A 17,416-nucleotide genomic window follows, 5' to 3' on the forward strand; every position below is an offset into this window, starting at 1 on the left:
AGCGCCTCACTAACTCGTACCTTTAAGGAAGTCTTTTTGGTGTCTATTTGCCCTCGGTGTAGTTCCCTGACTGACCTGGAGCAAATGGTGACGCAAGAGAGACGATCCCTGTGGGTCCTTCTCTTCCCTCCCCCAAGCTGAGAGAAGTCGACACCCGCCTTCCCCTGTGAGATCCCTCACAGGCCCTATTACTAACCCCATAGTCATATTGTATAAAAACACATCCAGAAAGAAGTCCTTCAATTGAAAGAATGACACAGACTCCTTTAATAAATCGTAATTAAACCATACTTACGACCTTGCCCATTCCACCGACGCCATTGTCTTCTGCAAAAAAAAGTTTTAAAAAAAAAACAATATTCCTCACCTTTCCGCGGAGAAGAAGGTAATCCATTTGTCCCACGACGGGTCTAGCTCTCCTACTTCTAGATGGCAGGCTGCATGCTTGCATGATGCGACCATACAGCCTGTCATCCATCAAAGACACTGAGCAGCGTGTGCTCAGTGTCTCCCTGTGACCTCTTGTTACCTGTCTGACGGTACCGCGAGAGTGAGAAAGTTCTGCTCGAGGTGCTATCAGACAGGTCCTGGGAGTTCACAGCCAATGAACTCACTTCACCTGATGACAGCGCGAGCGCAGTGGGACAAATGGATTATCTTCTCTGCAGAAAGATGAGGAATATTTGTTTTTTTTAATTCTTTTTGATCGCTTTCTGGTCTGATTTTTGTGAGGCAGAATGAACAAAAAACAGAATTGGAGGGTTTTTTTTTATGCTGTTCCGCATGTGGTAAAATTGATAAGGTAGCTTTATTCTTTGAGTCAGTATGATTATAGTGATACCTCATTTGTATATATTTTTTAATGTTTTGCCGCTTTTACACATTAATAACTTCTATAGAATAAAGAATTTTTTTTGCACCGCTTTACTCTGACAGCGATAACTTATTTTTCCGCTGACAGATCTGTATGATGACTTTTTTTTTGCGGGACAAGTTGATGGTTTCAGAGATACAATTTTTATTTACATTTGTCTTTTGCTCACGGTTTATTCCACAGTATGATATAAAAAAAAACAAAAAACGAGGCAATAAACTATGCTTTAACGGTGTTCACTGAAGGGGCCAACTATTGGGACAGTTTTATAGATCGGATCATTTATTAACACTTTTTTTTTTTTTTTTTTTTTCCGACATTGTCCCAGGATGGGACATCAACTTTATTGATTGATCGTGGATCTAAGGCTGGAGTCACACTAGCGATTTTAAAATCGGTCCGATTTTGGTCCTGCAAAGACTAGTGTAATGCAAGTGTCATGAGAGTACAATCCATCCGAGTTTTCACACATAGCATCCGATTTACATCCGAATGCAGTGTGATTGCTATCAGACTGCAATGCGATTTAAACATGAGCTTTTACATTGCATTTTGAAATTCTTTAAGTCATTTACACATTATTTTCAAAGGAAGTATTCTTATATATATTTTTAGATCGATATAGATGAAAAGCCGGCAATTAATATGCCGTGTACAGTAAAATCAGAGTGACAAGTTAGAATAGATATATACAAATAGAATACATAAATATATACGTGTGTTACTGACATCTACACTCACTGGCCACTTTATTAGGTACACCTGTCCAACTGTGTGTTATGACTTAATTTCTAATCAGCCAATCACATGGCGGCAACTCAGTGCATTTAGGCATGTAGACATGGTCAAGACAATCTCCTGCAGTTCAAACCGAGCATCAGTATGGGGAAGAAAGGTGATTTGAGTGCCTTTGAACGTGGCATGATTGTTGGTGCCAGAAGGGCTGGTCTGAGAATTTCAGAAACTGCTGATCTACTGGGATTTTCACGCACAACCATCTCTAGGGTTTACAGAGAATGGTCCGAAAAAGAAAAAAAATCCAGTGAGCGGCAGTTCTGTGGCCGGAAATGCCATGTTGATGCCAGAGGTCAGAGGAGAATGGGCAGACTGGTTCGAGCTGATAGAAAGGCAACAGTGACTCAAATTGCCACCCGTTACAACCAAGGTAGGCAGAAGAGCATCTCTGAACGCACAGTGCGTCGAACTTTGAGGCAGATGGGCTACAGCAGCAGAAGACCACACTGGGTACCACTCCTCTCAGCTAAGAACAGGAAACTGAGGCTACAATTTGCACAAGCTCATCGAAATTGGACAGTAGAAGATTGGAAAAACGTTGCCTGGTCTGATGAGTCTCGATTTCTGCTGCGACATTCGGATGGTAGGGTCAGAATTTGGCGTAAACAACATGAAAGCATGGATCCATCCTGCCTTGTATCAACGGTTCAGGCTGGTGGTGGTGGTGTCATGGTGTGGGGAATTTTTTCTGGGCACTCTTTGGGCCCCTTGGTACCAATTGAGCATCGTTGCAACGCCACAGCCTACCTGAGTATTGTTGCTGACCATGTCCATCCCTTTATGACCACAATGTACCCAACATCTGATGGCTACTTTCAGCAGGATAATGCGCCATGTCATAAAGCTCGAATCATCTCAGATTGGTTTCTTGAACATGACAATGAGTTTACTGTACTCAAATGGCCTCCTCAGTCACCAGATCTCAATCCAATAGAGCATCTTTGGGATGTGGTGGAACGGGAGATTCGCATCAGGGATGTGCAGCCGACAAATCTGCGCCAACTGTGTGATGCCATCATGTCAATATGGTCCAAAATCTCTGAGGAATGCTTCCAGCACCTTGTTGAATCTCTGCCACGAAGAATTGAGGCAGTTCTGAAGGCAAAAGGGGGTCCAACCCCTTACTAGCATGGTGTACCTAATAAAGTGGCCAGTGAGTGTATATATGTATATATATTACATAGAAGAAAACTCGGCAGTTCAGCATCCACGTACTGTAAAATCCCGACAGGAGCTGTCAGAATAGAAGAGATGGATTACATACAGTAAATACACATAGAATAGATATATAGATGGCAGTGACCTATACAAATATTACAGTGTGTGTGCAGCTTACTGTACATGTATTTAATTATTAAAAGATTATTTTTCTGAAAAAAGGACTTAGGCTTCTGCATAATTTTCTTAACCAGCAAAGGGAAAGCAGATGGCTGAGGACCGATGTTTATAGTAGGTAAGGTGGTAATTCCCATGGAGCTTCTCAGGCTATTATTATCAGCTCACAGCTGTATATTTAGACTTTACTGGCTATTAAAATGGGGGCCCCCTCAAAAAAAAGACGTAGGGTCCAGGGTCGGACTGGCCCACCGGGAAATCGGAGAATCCTCCAGTGTGCCTCGCCCCCTGACCAGCTCCACAACGCCTGCCTCCTTTACGTTAGTGCCTGCTCTGCCCTGTATTCCTATTGCCTGCACAGAGCAGTGAGTGTGTTATTCCATTCCCGATTCCGCAGTCTGCACTGCTCAGTAACAAGTGACGTGCAGTGAGCGCTTTCTCATCACCTGCTGCTGTCGCTTCTATGGATATCAATGCACTCACCGCTCTCTCCGCTGTCCAGTGCTCAATGAGATCAGTAGATGCCGGCAGCAGCAGGTGATGAGAAAGCGCTCACTTCACGTCACTTGTTGCTGAGCAGTGCAGACGTTGGCCATCATCGGGAATGGAATAACTCACGCACACTCGCACAGCACAATCACAGGCTGACTGCACACAGCACGGGAGCATCTAGAACAAAGTTAATTTTTTGGGGGAATTATGTCACAGAAAGGGGCGGGACCTCACTCAGTCCAGTGAAGACCCGTGAGCAGGAAGCAGCGCTGTGCTCAGGTTGCTGGAGAGGAAGGAAATGAGAGGCTGCAGTGTGGAGCCCTGTAAGGAGAGGACTGAGGGGCTGCACAATGGACTCATATACAGATGGGAATGAGGACACAGGAGGCTCTGAGGATTTATTTTGGAAAGGGTTGATGTAACTTGAGTGGGGCTGCATAGGGAAGGTGATGAGGGGCTGTGTGGAGAAGGAGGTTGATGATGGACTGTGGAAAAGTATGATGATGAGGGGCTGTGTGGAGGAGGAGGCTGATGATGGACTGTGTGGAGAAGGGGGATGATGAGAGGCTTTGTGGAAAAGGTGGGTGATGGGCTTTTTGCAAAAAGGAGGGGTGAAGAGGGGCTGTGTAGAGAAGGGATGGGTGATGAGGGGCTGTGTGGAGAAGGGGCGATAATGAGGGGCTGTGTGGAGAAGGGGGAGTGATAAAAAAACCTTGGTGCAGCGGTGAGGTCACTGCGAGAAATTTTTCAACGTGAACTTCAGTGAATTGTCTGAGCTCAGCGCTGCACCGTGAGACTTTCTCACGGTGCTAGTGGGGATCTCACTGAGGTCATTGCAGTTCAGGGGTCCTGCTAAGAACGCAGAATCGGTGACCGGCGGTAACCTCAATGACATCACCCACTGCTCAGTTCAATTCTGATTGGTTCTCAGCTTGGATGGTCACATCAAAAAAGTCATGTGCCCAAAAATGGTAACAATAAAAACATCATCACGTCCCACAAAATACAAGCCCTCACATGACACTGTTGGCAGACCTATGGAAAAATTATGGCTGTCTAAATATGGGGATGCAAACAAAAAGCGTCTTTTAGTGTGGGACAGCAACCAAGCATAAAAAAACTATTCTTCACATTGGTGCGATTATATTGATACCAGATTTATAAAGTCATCTAATCACATATACCACACAAAGAATAGCGTAAAGAATAAATTAAACCAATTCTTTACCTGCTGTTGATTTGTTTATTCTGCCTCCTAAAAATCTCAGTAAGGCTCTGTGCATGTTTATCCAGTGCTCTGTGCTGAGCATTTACTCCAGGGTTTCCATGTAAATCTCTGAAATATGTGATTCACATGGAACCCATGATGGAAGATTCCCTTTAGTGAGGCAGATGGAGGCACTGTGGACGACGTCTGACCTATGATCGGTTGTGTCCTTTTTAGGCGTGCATAAAAGCGCAGTCCATCACAGTTTTGTGAAAAGAAGGTCAACGCTGAACAGAGACCAGACTGAGTCCAGAGTTAGACCGTAGTCGCACTTGATTATAGCATCCGATGCGATATGCTAATGATCCTCTACTCCAGCTCTGCTGCAAGCAGGAGCCGTGTCATGCTACTGTGCTCTTTCTTCATCTCTGCTGCTGGGGTGGGCATGTATCACACTGCACTTGTGATCCGAGTGCAGTCCGATGTTTCACATGCACCCATAGACTTGTATGGGTGCGAGTGAGCCGAGTCTTGGTATCGAATTGGAATGAAAAAAATAATCACAGATCTGAGCTGCCCCATCTGGTTTGGTTGCCACTGGAAAAGCATGCGGCCCGTCTGAACCGTTCCCTTCAAAGCTCCAACTTCCTTCAACTCCTCACTCCAACAGACTCCCGCCCTAAAGGTGTCCAGCCAGGCTTTGAGTCGCCACATCTTTCTTCTCCTGTACTGGCCCACTGTGATGGTGCCTAGTGGCTGTGGATAACGTGGGCTGCAGCTACCTAACGTTGCTGAGAGCCGTCCGGGGCCTATAGCCCATGTGGACACTTCAGGTACCCTTACCCCATCTGCAACTTCCTAAAATTCCTGACTTACCACCCGGCAGCCCCTCCTATTTTAACCCCCTACAATCTAGCTATAAACTTCTTCTAACCATGCACACTAATATGCACCCATCTAGTGGCCCCCAAAGGAGCTACACTTACTTTTAGCTATGAGGACTATAACACTCACTTTAAATGTGGTGTGGACCCTAAAAAAAAATTGTTTTGTAAATTTTGTGGTAAAAATTGTGCTGATGTAAAGTGGACATGTGGGAAATGTTATTTATTAACTATTTTGTGTGACATAACTCTTATTTAAGGGCATCAAAATTAAATTTTTGAAAATTTGCAAAATTTCCACCAAATTTCCAATTTTTTTTTTTATAAATAAGCACAAGTCATATTGAACGTTGAAGCTTTCCAGAGTTATTACCACATAAAGTGTCACTGGTCAGAATTGAAAAAATTGTCCTGGTCAGGAAGGTGAAAATAGGCTTCGAGGTGAAGGGGTTAAAGTACGGAGTTTGAAGAAATGTATTATGCCTCAGAAATCTTTAACAATAACCATGAGGAAATAAAAAGATAAACAAAAAGTTACTGAGCTAGACAAATCAGAACTTAGTTGCATCATCACCAAAATCAATTTGAAACCCAGCATGAAACAATAATTCCAATGACAGCCATATACTGAGTGTGGAGAAGCGCCCGAAACACCTGTCATTGCTAACAAATAAGAGACTGGAATGACAGCCGACTGCACAGACCAAGCAGAGCTCATCAAGAAGTCATCAGAACTATATTCTTAGCAGAGGAGAGAAAGACGACTATGAAAGTGCAAACTGGAAATTACATAAGAAAGTAAACCACTTTGGGGGTTATGAAATGTATACTTTGACATAAAATACTAGCGGAAGTTGCGTGAGCTAAAGAACTAAACTTATAGAAATGTAACAAAAATATATAATGGAATTGGCCTGGGGCTACATGGCTACTACTGTATAACAGACATATTGCAGGGGAATGGGGGTAGCGGCAGCAAGTTGCAAAAAATTAAGGGAATGTGCCCACGATCAGGAATAGCAGCGTTTTGGATGCAGCACACTTACGCCATGTTCAAAATGCTGCGATCTAAGTTACTAGCCCAGTGGATGGGATTTATAGAAATCCCACGCCACTGTGCTTCTATTTGACACTGCGTAAACTCACCCGCGGCGTGGGTTTACGAGCCGCAGTATGTTAATTTCCACTGCGGAGACGCTTGTCTCTGCGAAAGAAAATTCCACAATAGAGTGTATTTGGATGCGGTAAATCCAAATTGTCCACTGAACAAATGCGGATTTACCTGCATGATTCCAACGCAGCGTTTTGGACGCAGCAAACATACACTGTGTTCAAAACGCTGCTATTTGGGCATGTACCCTAACTAGATCAGACTTTTTGCAACTTGCTTGTGGTTGCAATATTCTAGTGGTCGCATTGCTACCATATATAACGGCCATATGTTGCGATGTACTGTGGCTTGCGAAAGTATGCACCCCCTAGGATTTTTCCTGTTTTACTACCTGGCCACTGTGATTTTTGCCCCTTCCTCAAGGCAAAAGTGCTCCAACTCCTTCATGATATATGGTTTCCATAGCGTTTACCTTGGTGGCCAATTTTGGTCTCATCTGACCACAGCACCTTCCTTGATACATTTGGGGAGTCTCCCACATGTCTTGTCAAACTGAGCCTTACAATTTGTGTAGATAAAGGCTTTTTTTCTGCCCACTCTTCCATAGAGGCCACCTCTATGGAGTGTACAGCTTATTGTAGTCATATGGACACATATTCCTGTCTCTGCTTGCTCCTTCAGGGTTACCTTTGGTCTCTGTGCTGCCTCCCTGATTAATGCCCTCCTTGCCGGGGCAGAGCGTGTTGGTGGGTGGCCCTCTCTTTGCAGGTTTGTTGTGGTACCATGTTCTTTCCATTTGCTGAGAATTTATTTGATAGAACTCTTGGGGATATTGGGATATTGTTTTTTAACCCTATGCTAACTTATGCTGTAGATATAGTATATCTTGACTTCAGCAAAGCATTTGACAAAGTCTCTCATACAATCCTTATTGAAAAAATGACTAAGTATGGGATGGACAAGGCAACTGTTAGGTGGATTCATAACTGGCTTAGTGATCGGACCCAAAGAGTAGTCGTAAATGGCTGCACATCCAGTTGGAAGAATGTCTCAAGTGGGGTACCACAGGGCTCTGTCCTGGGCCCTGTATTGTTCAACATCTTTATCAACGATTTAGATGAAGGAATTGAGGGTAAACTGATTAAATTTGCTGATGACACAAAGCTAGGAGGGATAGCTAATACTAGAGAAGAGAGAGAGAGGATTCAAAAAGATATAAATAAACTGGAGAAGTGGGCAGCAACTAACAGAATGGTTTTTAACAGGGAGAAATGCAAAGTACTACATCTGAGCAATAAAAATGAAAAAAGCATATATAGAATGGGAGGAATAGGGCTAAGTGACAGCACATGTGAAAAAGACTTGGGTATACTAATAGATCACAGACTGAATATGAGTCAACAGTGTGATGCAGCAGCAAAAAAGGCAAATGCAATTCTAGGATGTATTAACAGAAGCATACAGTCTAGATCACGTGAAGTCATTATTTCCCTCTACTCCTCTTTGGTCAGACCTCATCTGGAATATTGTGTCCAGTTTTGGGCACCACATTTTAAAAAAGACATCAACAAACTGGAGCAAGTTCAGAAAAGAGCGACCAGAATGGTGACCGGTCTGCAAACCCTGTCTTATGAGGAAAGGTTGCAGGATTTGGGAATGTTTAGCTTGCAGAAGAGAAGACTGAGAGGAGACTTAATAGCTGTCTACAAATATCTAAAGGGCTGTCACATTGTAGAAGGATCAACTTTATTCTCATTTGCACAAGGAAAGACTAGAAGAAATGGGATGAAACTGAATGGGAGGAGACACAGATTAGATATTAGAAAAAACTTTTTGACAGTTAGAGTAATCAATGTGTGGAACAAGCTGCCACGAGAAGTGGTGAGTTCTCCTTCAATGGAAGTCTTCAAACAGAGGCTGGACAGACATCTGACTGGGATGATTTAGCGAATCCTGCTTTGAGCAGGGGGTTGGACCAGATGGCCCAGGAGGTCCCTTCCAACTCTACCATTCTATGATTCTATGATTATACTTCTGAACAACTTTGTCCCTGACTTGTTTGGAGAACTCCTTGGTCTTCATGGTGGTGTGTGGTTAGTGGTGCCTCTTGCTTAATGGTATTGTAGCCACTGTGGCCTTTCAGAAAAGGCGTGTGTATACTGGCAGACCACGTGTAAAAACAAGTAACTTTCCAATTTCCGTTGCTGTCCTACCTTGGTGGCTGAACGTGCTCTTTGCTTACAAGCCCTTTTCTGTTGAGCTTGAAAGCTCTGCTCTGAAGTGCACTGTTCGCTCCTGTTCCTGGACATCTTCAGTGCTGCTATACTCCTCCAATGATGCAATTTTTTGCAAGGTTTCTGTAATAAGAGTTTGCAAATTTAGAAGGATTTTATAATGAAGTGTTAAATTAAAAACTTTAATCTCAAAGAAGCACTCCTGTGAATATTTTTTCATTAATGCTGTGTATACACTATATGCATGTAATGTAATATATGAGTGTATTAATATAAAAAAAACACAAATTGTGGAATTGAACTTTTTTTTTTGCAATTTCACCACACTTAAATTTTATTTACTGTTTTCCAATACACTATGTGGTAAAATCAATGGTGCCATTGAAAAATACAACTCGTCCCACAAAAAATAAGCCCTCATACAACTATATTGACAGAAAAATAAAAAATGCTATGGCTGTTGGAAGAAGGGGAGGAAAAAACAAAAGTGCAAAAATGGAAAATCACAAGGTCATGAAGTGGATAATGCACTCACATTACATTATATGCACGGAATTAATTTGAAAAAGTATTTGTGTTCTTCTTTAAGTTTAATTACATATATTGTATGTGAGTGTATATACATATATATTCAAACGGCAGCATTTTTTTATTTCCACGCTGGAGTGTTTCTCATAAAACATGACTGTGTCTGGTACGTATAAGACTGGGGCAGTGAACTTACATTAGTTAAGCCCCCGTTACACACTGCGATATCGCTAGCAATATCGCTGTAAAGTCACCGATTTTGTGATGTAGCAGCGATATTGCTAGCGATATCGCTATGTCTGATACTTACCTCCGACCGGCTCCCCCGCTGGTTATCGCTGATCGCGCGAGAAGGTCCTGGATCATTTCTTGTCGTCAGCTTCCTGCGGCGCTTCCTGCTGTGACGACGAGCGACGCGTGGACGCGGGCGGGAGGACGTCAGGATCGCCGTGTCTGACAGGTAAGTAGCGACCCCGACCCCTGCGATGACGCTGGTGAGATCTGCTTGTGTGGCAGCTCACTAGCGACCACTTAGCGATGCACCAGCGATCCATATCGTTGTCGGGATCGCTGGTGCATCGCTATGTGTAACGGTACCCTTACACCACTCCAGCGTTGCAATAAAAAAAAAACCTGGAGTGGTGCATTAAGCTATCTATAAAGCAACTAAAGCTGTTTTTGCCTTCACTTTAAGGCCTCTTTCACACATCAGTGTGCCAGACACTTTCACACGTAGACCTATTCCAGTGAATGGATCTGTTCACATATCAATGTGTTTCCACAGACTGTGTGTCCGTGGGCAAAACACACTGACGTGTCTGTTTTTTAACAGCTGCAAAACGTCCCACACACATGCATACAGATGACACGCATCGGCGCCTGAGAAGCAGCGGTACAGTAAGCGCAGTTTCCCGGCGCTGGGTGCTGAAGATGGCTCTCTTCATTTTCCCCTGCTCTGTCGGTGATCAGAGCGAGCAGGGGAGAATGATGAGCATTATATTCAACTGATGACAGTGACAGCAGGAAGTAGCTAACAGAACTATTTATTATTCTCATCATCCCACACCTGCTGCCGCAGTCTAAACAGGCGGCAGCTGATGAATGCCAATGCGGCCTCCTGTATCTAGGAGAGACAACTCAACAGATTAGGGATTGCATTTCCCATAATAAATTGGACATTCCGAGTAAAAAGAACTACTTAGTTTTCCTGCACTATTTTCATAAAAGTAGGGAATGTAATTTTGCCATTGAAATTCCAGGTTCTTCGACATGTCCTACCTCCTCTAGAGGGGGGCGATTGTATTAAGACTCTTAAATATAGAGGAGCCTACTGGATATATTCCTTAAAAACATTAGAAGTAGGGATGAGCGAATAGCTTCAGATAACTCCTTATCTGAATAACTATAGTGCTTAGGCTGGTTTCACATTAGCGTTGAAACAACGCTGCGCACTGCGTCGGTAAGCCCCGCCCCGATCCGTCTCCCTGCCCGCCCCATCCGGGATCACCGCCTACTATCGCATTTACACGCACGGCGCACCGTCAAAACTGCGCAGCACGCTACTTTCACACTGGCAGCGCATGATCTGCGCACCCTATGCTAAAGATAGGGTGCGCCGATCGCATGCGTGCAAATGTGATAGTAGGCGGTGATCCCGGATGGGGCGGGCAGGGAGCCAGATCAGGGCGGGGCTTACCGATGCAGTGCGCAGCGTTGTTTCAACGCTAATGTGAAACCAGCCTTACCGAGTGGCAGCATCGAGAACCCAGATGCCTGGAGCGCTCCCAACGATCAGCTGTTCGGCGCCGCAGCAGCATGTCACGGCCAACAAACAGGCTCCCCATGCATGTGTTGTGACTCTTACACAGCCGCAACACATGCAGCTGCAGCGCCGAACAGCTGATCATCGGGAGCGCTCCAGGTATCCGAGTTCCTGATGTAGCTGTTCGGTAAGCACTACTGCTATTCAGATAGATGTGTCCCACCACTTCACACATGTTTTGAGGTGGTGGCGATACATAGATGATGTCCTCCTCCTTTGGACAGACTCTCTGAGTGAGTTAACGGATTTTCACAGTTTCCTCAATACTATAGACAATGACATCAAATTTATTCTTACATATTCTGAAAGAGAGATCCAATTTTTGGATGTTCTGGTTAGGAATGTTGACAATAAATTAGTTACAGAATTGTTTGTGAAGCCTACTGACCTTAATAATATTTTATGCTATGATAGCTTCCATCCACGATGAATGGTAGAATCTCTACCATTTAGTCAGCTATTATGTGTAAAGGCCCCGTCTCACTAAGCAATCTCGGTAGCGAGATCGCTGCTGAGTCACAACTTTTGTGACATAACAGCGATCTCACCAGCGAGATTGCTGTGTGTGACAGCGATCAGCGAACGGCCCCCCTGCCGGCATCGCTGATCGCTGCAAGAAACCTCTGGACATTTCTTTGGTCGCTGGTCTCCCGCTGGCCAGCACGCATCGCTGTGTGTGACAGCGGGAGACCAGCGATCAGGTGTAAAAAAATAATAAAAAGAAATAAAAAATATAGTTATTCTCACCTTCCGATGTCCCGTTCAGCCATCCTGCCTCTCTCCACGCTCCGGTCCCAGTGATCCTTGCATGAATGACCGCGAGACTTTGTTATCCCGCGAGACCGTGACATCTCGCGGTCATTCGTGCAAAGGATCACTGGGACCGGAGCGTGGAGAGAGGCGGGATGGCTAAACGGGACGCCGGAAGGTGAGAATAACTATATTTTGATACTATTTTCTACAGCGATAGCCAGCGATGCCGGGCGCTCGGCATCGCTGTGCTGATCGCTGGTGAAGCTGTCTGTGTGACAGTTCACCAGCGATCACATAGCGACTTACCAGCGATCCTGACACCTTCATATCGGTGTCGGGATCGCTGGTGAGTCGCTTAGTGTGACGGGGCCTTAAGGCACATTATCAGTGAGTATGTTCAACTAACACCCACTCTAGATTGTTATCTAGAAGTTTGAGCAAAGGAGTTATCCCAGAAAACTAATCAGGAAACTGTCCGACAGAGTATCTGGATTGTCTTGTACTGATCTATTAGCTAAATCCAATACTAGCAATCCTACCCCTAAGAGGATTCCATTTATCACCTCCTTTTGTCAAGAAAGTAAGGACATTGTGGCTATTGTCAAACACCATTAGTCAATTTTGGGTAAATGTTGTCCTGGTGTAGATGAATTTAAATGCCCTCCCCTTATATCTTATAAGCATACTGAAAATTTGGGGGATAAATTGACACATTCTGACATAGACCCTTTAAAGACCAATAAGCAGATTTCTCTGACGGGCAAGATAGGAACAGGCTGCTTTCCCGGCCTCAATTGTGTTAACTGCTCCTATATGATGAAGGGCCCAATTTTTAAACATCCGATTACAAATGAAATTTTTCCTCTTAAATATTTTTTGACATGTTCTTCCAATTTCATAATACATGTCTTGCAATATCCTTGTAAACTTTTATATGTGGGGGAAACCACTTATGATTTGAGGACACGAATTAACCAACATAGATATATTATCAGGAAAGGCAGGTTGGATTTACCGATCCCTAAGCATTTTATTGAAAATAAACATGGGGAGATGGACCTTAAGTTTATTATTATTGATCAGGTCCCACCACTCAGCAGGGGTGGCGATAGGGAGAAACTACTTAAAATAAAAGAGTTAAAATGGATTAAAAAGCTTAACACATTAAAACCATTTGGTTTGAACGTAGATTATAAGCTTGGTATACTGTAAGGCTGAGTTCACACGTGGCGTTTTTTTCGCGTTTCCGTGGCGGTTTTAACCGCGCGATTTTGCCGCGAAAACGCGAAAAATAAGCATCCCATGCATTCCTATGGGATTCCGCAATGCTGTGCTAATGCTGCGGTTTTTACCGCGGCGGAATCGCTTTGCGGTAAAAAACGCAGCATGCTCATTAATTTGCGGAATTGCGGCGATCCCGCACCCATAGGAATGCATTGTTCCGCTTACTTCCCGCATGTGGCTGTGCACACCATGCGGAAAGTAAGCAGAACATTTGCGGATGGTACCCACGGTCCGGAGGAGAGGAGACTGTCCTCCGGGCTTTGGGTACCATATCCCTGTAAAAAATAGAATTTAAAATAAAAAATATTGTTATTCTTACCTTCCGGTGTCCCGCGCAGCATTCCCGCCTCTCTCCACGCTCCCGTTTCCAGTAATCCTTTGCGAAAATGCCCACGATGGCGTCCGTTCTCGCGGGATCGCGAAGTCTCGCGGTCATTCGCGTGACGTCATCGCGAATGACCGCGAGAACGGACGTAATCGCGGGCATTTTCGCAAAGGATTACTGGGAATGGATGCGCGGGACATCGGAAGGTAAGAATAACACCATTTTTTATTTTTTTTTACATTCTATCTTTTACTACTGATGCCACATAGGCAGCCTCAGTAGTAAAAAGTTGGTCACACTCGTTAAACACTATGTTTGACGAGTGTGACCAACCTGTCAATCAGTTCTCCAAGCGATGCTACAGATCGCTTGGAAAACGCTAGCATTTTGCAAGCTAAATACGCTTGCAAAATGCTAAATTTTCCGCTGGAAAATCGCGGGAATTTAAAATGCGATTTTCCCGCGGAATGGAATTCCGGAATTCGCGGTAATTTCCGCGAGAGTTCCGGTACGTGTGCACTTAGCCTAACACTGTTCTGCCTTCTTCCACGTAGTAACACTGTGTCGATTCTAGCATACGGCTAAACCCTTCATCCACTCCCAGTAACAAGACTGTATGGGTGCTTAAGTCTATGTTTATTGGGATGATATGGACAACAATGGGAGATAACAGATGGTATAGTAGATGAGATTGGTGAACACAGCAGTAGATGAAATCAGAGGTTGTTGAACACAATTGTGGATGAATCAGAGATTGTTGTACAAAGTTGTGGATGATTTCGGGTAAAAGCTATAAGAAACAGACAATACAGTGTGTCAGTGCTAGCAGATAATTTCACAACATTATACAAGGTGCAGCTATCATCACAGTAAAGCAGTGATAGAGTGCTATTTTGTCAGTAGCATGCATTATACAGAGCAATACAATGCAGTGAAACAAACTTAGGCTGCTACCATTGTGCTAACTGAACAGGAAAAGCATATAACTAGATGGAGATCAAGAGCATTACAAGGAACTGAGAATGTATTGCAATATATCATAGGGGGGCTGCATTATGGCAGATGACACAGATGCATAGCACATAATTGCATTAAACCTTACCGGAATCCGCAGTGATTTTGCGGGGAGCTGAGCACATGTAAGCTCCTCAGAGATCTGGCAGAAATGGTTACATGTTGTTGACCCGGGAAGGAAGAAGCAGCGGTTCTGATCAAATTAACCATTAAGGAGAACAGAGGTTTCTAAACACATGAATGCAACCAAAAACGACGAGAAATGAGGTCCGATGAGGTCTTATCACCTGGATCACCAGCAAGCACAGAGTTGTGATGGTCCTTAACTACTTTTGCAGTGTAGATTAGATGGTACAAATAGCCTTCCTGAAGGGCAGGAGACAGTGGCGCACCCCTGGGTCTCCACCACCTCACCCTCCAGCTCAGCGTACAATGCTGAAATGACTACCCCCTTCTGCAAATTTGGGCAGGGTTCTCATGGTCACCACCACCAGGGAAGCTCCGGGACAAAGCATCAGCCTTGACATTTTTGACCCCTGGACAGAAAGTGACAACAAAATTGAACTTAGTAAAAAAACAGGGACCATCTAGCTTGCCTAGGGTTGGGACACTTAGCCTATTGAAGATATGACAGGTTCTTATGGTCAGTGATAACAGTAATTAGAATTTCTCTCAGCTGAAGACTATTTTTTTTTAGAAAAGAAAGCGCATGGACACCATTTACCAGGGGACGGATCCTGAGACAACACAGCCTCAAACCCCACCTCCAACGCATCAACCTTCACAACAAAGGGTTGAGAAACATCGGGTTGACTGAATATAGGGGCCATGGCAAAACATCTCATTAGGGACGAAAAAGCCTGCAGGGCAGCATCTGACCATTTGGAAAAAAACAGACCCCTTCCTTGGCATGTCAGTAAAGGGTTTCACAATTACTGAATAATTTTGGATAAATTTCTGGTAAAAATTAGTAAGGCCCAGAAAACTTTCAAGTTCTCAGGACAGTCCCAATCAAGGACAGCACGGACCTTCTCGGGATCATCCGAAAACCCGAAGATGACAACAGATACCCCAAAAACTGCACCTCCTGGATGACAGAAACACATTTTTCTAGTTTCGCATATAGTTTGTAATCCCATAATATTTGCAGCACCTGTTTAACATGCCCCTGATGTGTCTCAAAATCAGTTGAGTAAACCAAAATATCTTCCAGATAGACCCCCCCACAAACCTGCCCACCAAATAATTTAAAATATCATTAATGAAATATTGGAATACCTCAGGTGCATTGGTCAGATCGAAAGGCATGACCAGACTCGAAATGACCCTCAGTGGTATTGAACGTTGTTGCTTTCCATTCATCCCCTTCTCTGATTCTAACCAGGCTGTAGGCTCCCCTTAAATCCAACTTGGAGAACACCTTAGCTCCCACAACCTGGTTGAACAGATCCGGAATCAGAGGAAGAGGGTATGGATCTCGGATGGTAATCTTATTTAGTTCCTGGAAATCTAAACAGGGAAGTGGACCACCATCTTTTTTCTTCATAAAGAAGAACCCTGCCGCCACGGGCGAAGATGAGGGTCGGGTATGTCCCTTTTTCAGACTTTCCGCAATGAAATCCTTCATGGCTTGTCTCTCAGGGCCGGGAAGATTATACAGTCTGGACTTTGGAAGTTTAGCTATGGGAGTCAGGTTAATAGGACAGTCATATGTATGGTGGGGAGGCAAATCCTGACACCCCCTCTCAAAAAAAACATCCTCAAAACCTGACAAAAATGTAGGTATGGTTGCTGTAGAGACTGTAGAAAGAGAAATATTTAAACAGTTCTCATGGCAGTAATCCCCCCACTTGACGATCTCCCTGGCTTGCCAGTCCACCAGCGGATTATGTTTCAACAACCAGGGAAGACCAAATACAATTGAGGTTGGAAGACTGTCCAGGACGTAGCAAGGAATTAACTCACAATGAATCTACCCCACCCTCAGTCTTACATTATGTAGAACCTGAATCAGAGCTTTCTGTGCAAGTGGCGCTGAATCGATGGCGCTGAATCGATGGCGAAGAAGGGAATAGGCTTAACTAAAGTACAACAAGCAAGCCCATGAGTTCTATCAAACTCTGCATCAATCATGGTGACTCCAGCTCAACTGTCAACAAATGCAGAAATCTCCTTGGTTTTGCTCTCTAGCATTACCTCTGCTGTCAGGACAAACCGGGAACTGCAGGTTGACAAATGCACCCATTGCTTATTTAATTCCAGACTACCAAGGGTTAAACGAGTCTCCTTTTGCTTATGCATCAAAGGACAGGTCCCAATAAAATTTCCCTTTTTTCCTTTAAAAGAAACACACTCCTTTTTTTTTTTTTTTGGTGAATCTCCGGGGAAATGTGCGATGCAGAGGCACCCCCTAACTGCATGGGCTCCTCCACCTCCTCCAGAACTGGTTCACTACTAGATTGCTCCCCTGGCAAAGGGGCAATACCCCAAAAAAGAGGCTCCGCAGAGGGTGGTCTTAACCACTGATTCCGAAGGTGTCTATCAACGCAAATAGCCAACAACATAGCAACCTCCAAGGAGTCAGGGGTTTCATACACTGCCAAAGCATCCTTTAAACTTTTAGTATGGCTCTGAAGAAATTGGCTTCTGAAAGCCAGGTCATTACACTTTGTATCAGTTGCCCATCTGTGGAATTTGGAGCAATATGTCTCTACTGACCAATTCCCTTGCTGAAGGCGATGCAACCTGGACTCAGCCA

At 44.2% G+C, this 17,416-nt stretch overlaps 1 long non-coding RNA gene across 1 annotated transcript in view; it reads left to right on the forward strand.

The window, feature by feature from the left end:
• LOC141087833 (uncharacterized) overlaps positions 1-17,416 on the forward strand; it is a 44,080-nt gene that overhangs the window by 4,167 nt on the left and 22,497 nt on the right. The gene's annotated exons all lie outside the window — the stretch shown is intronic.

The sequence above is a fragment of the Dendrobates tinctorius genome, unplaced genomic scaffold (assembly GCF_039654945.1).
Source record: "Dendrobates tinctorius isolate UK_male_01 unplaced genomic scaffold, ASM3965494v1 ptg000035l, whole genome shotgun sequence".
Classification (NCBI taxonomy): Eukaryota; Metazoa; Chordata; class Amphibia; order Anura; family Dendrobatidae; genus Dendrobates; species Dendrobates tinctorius.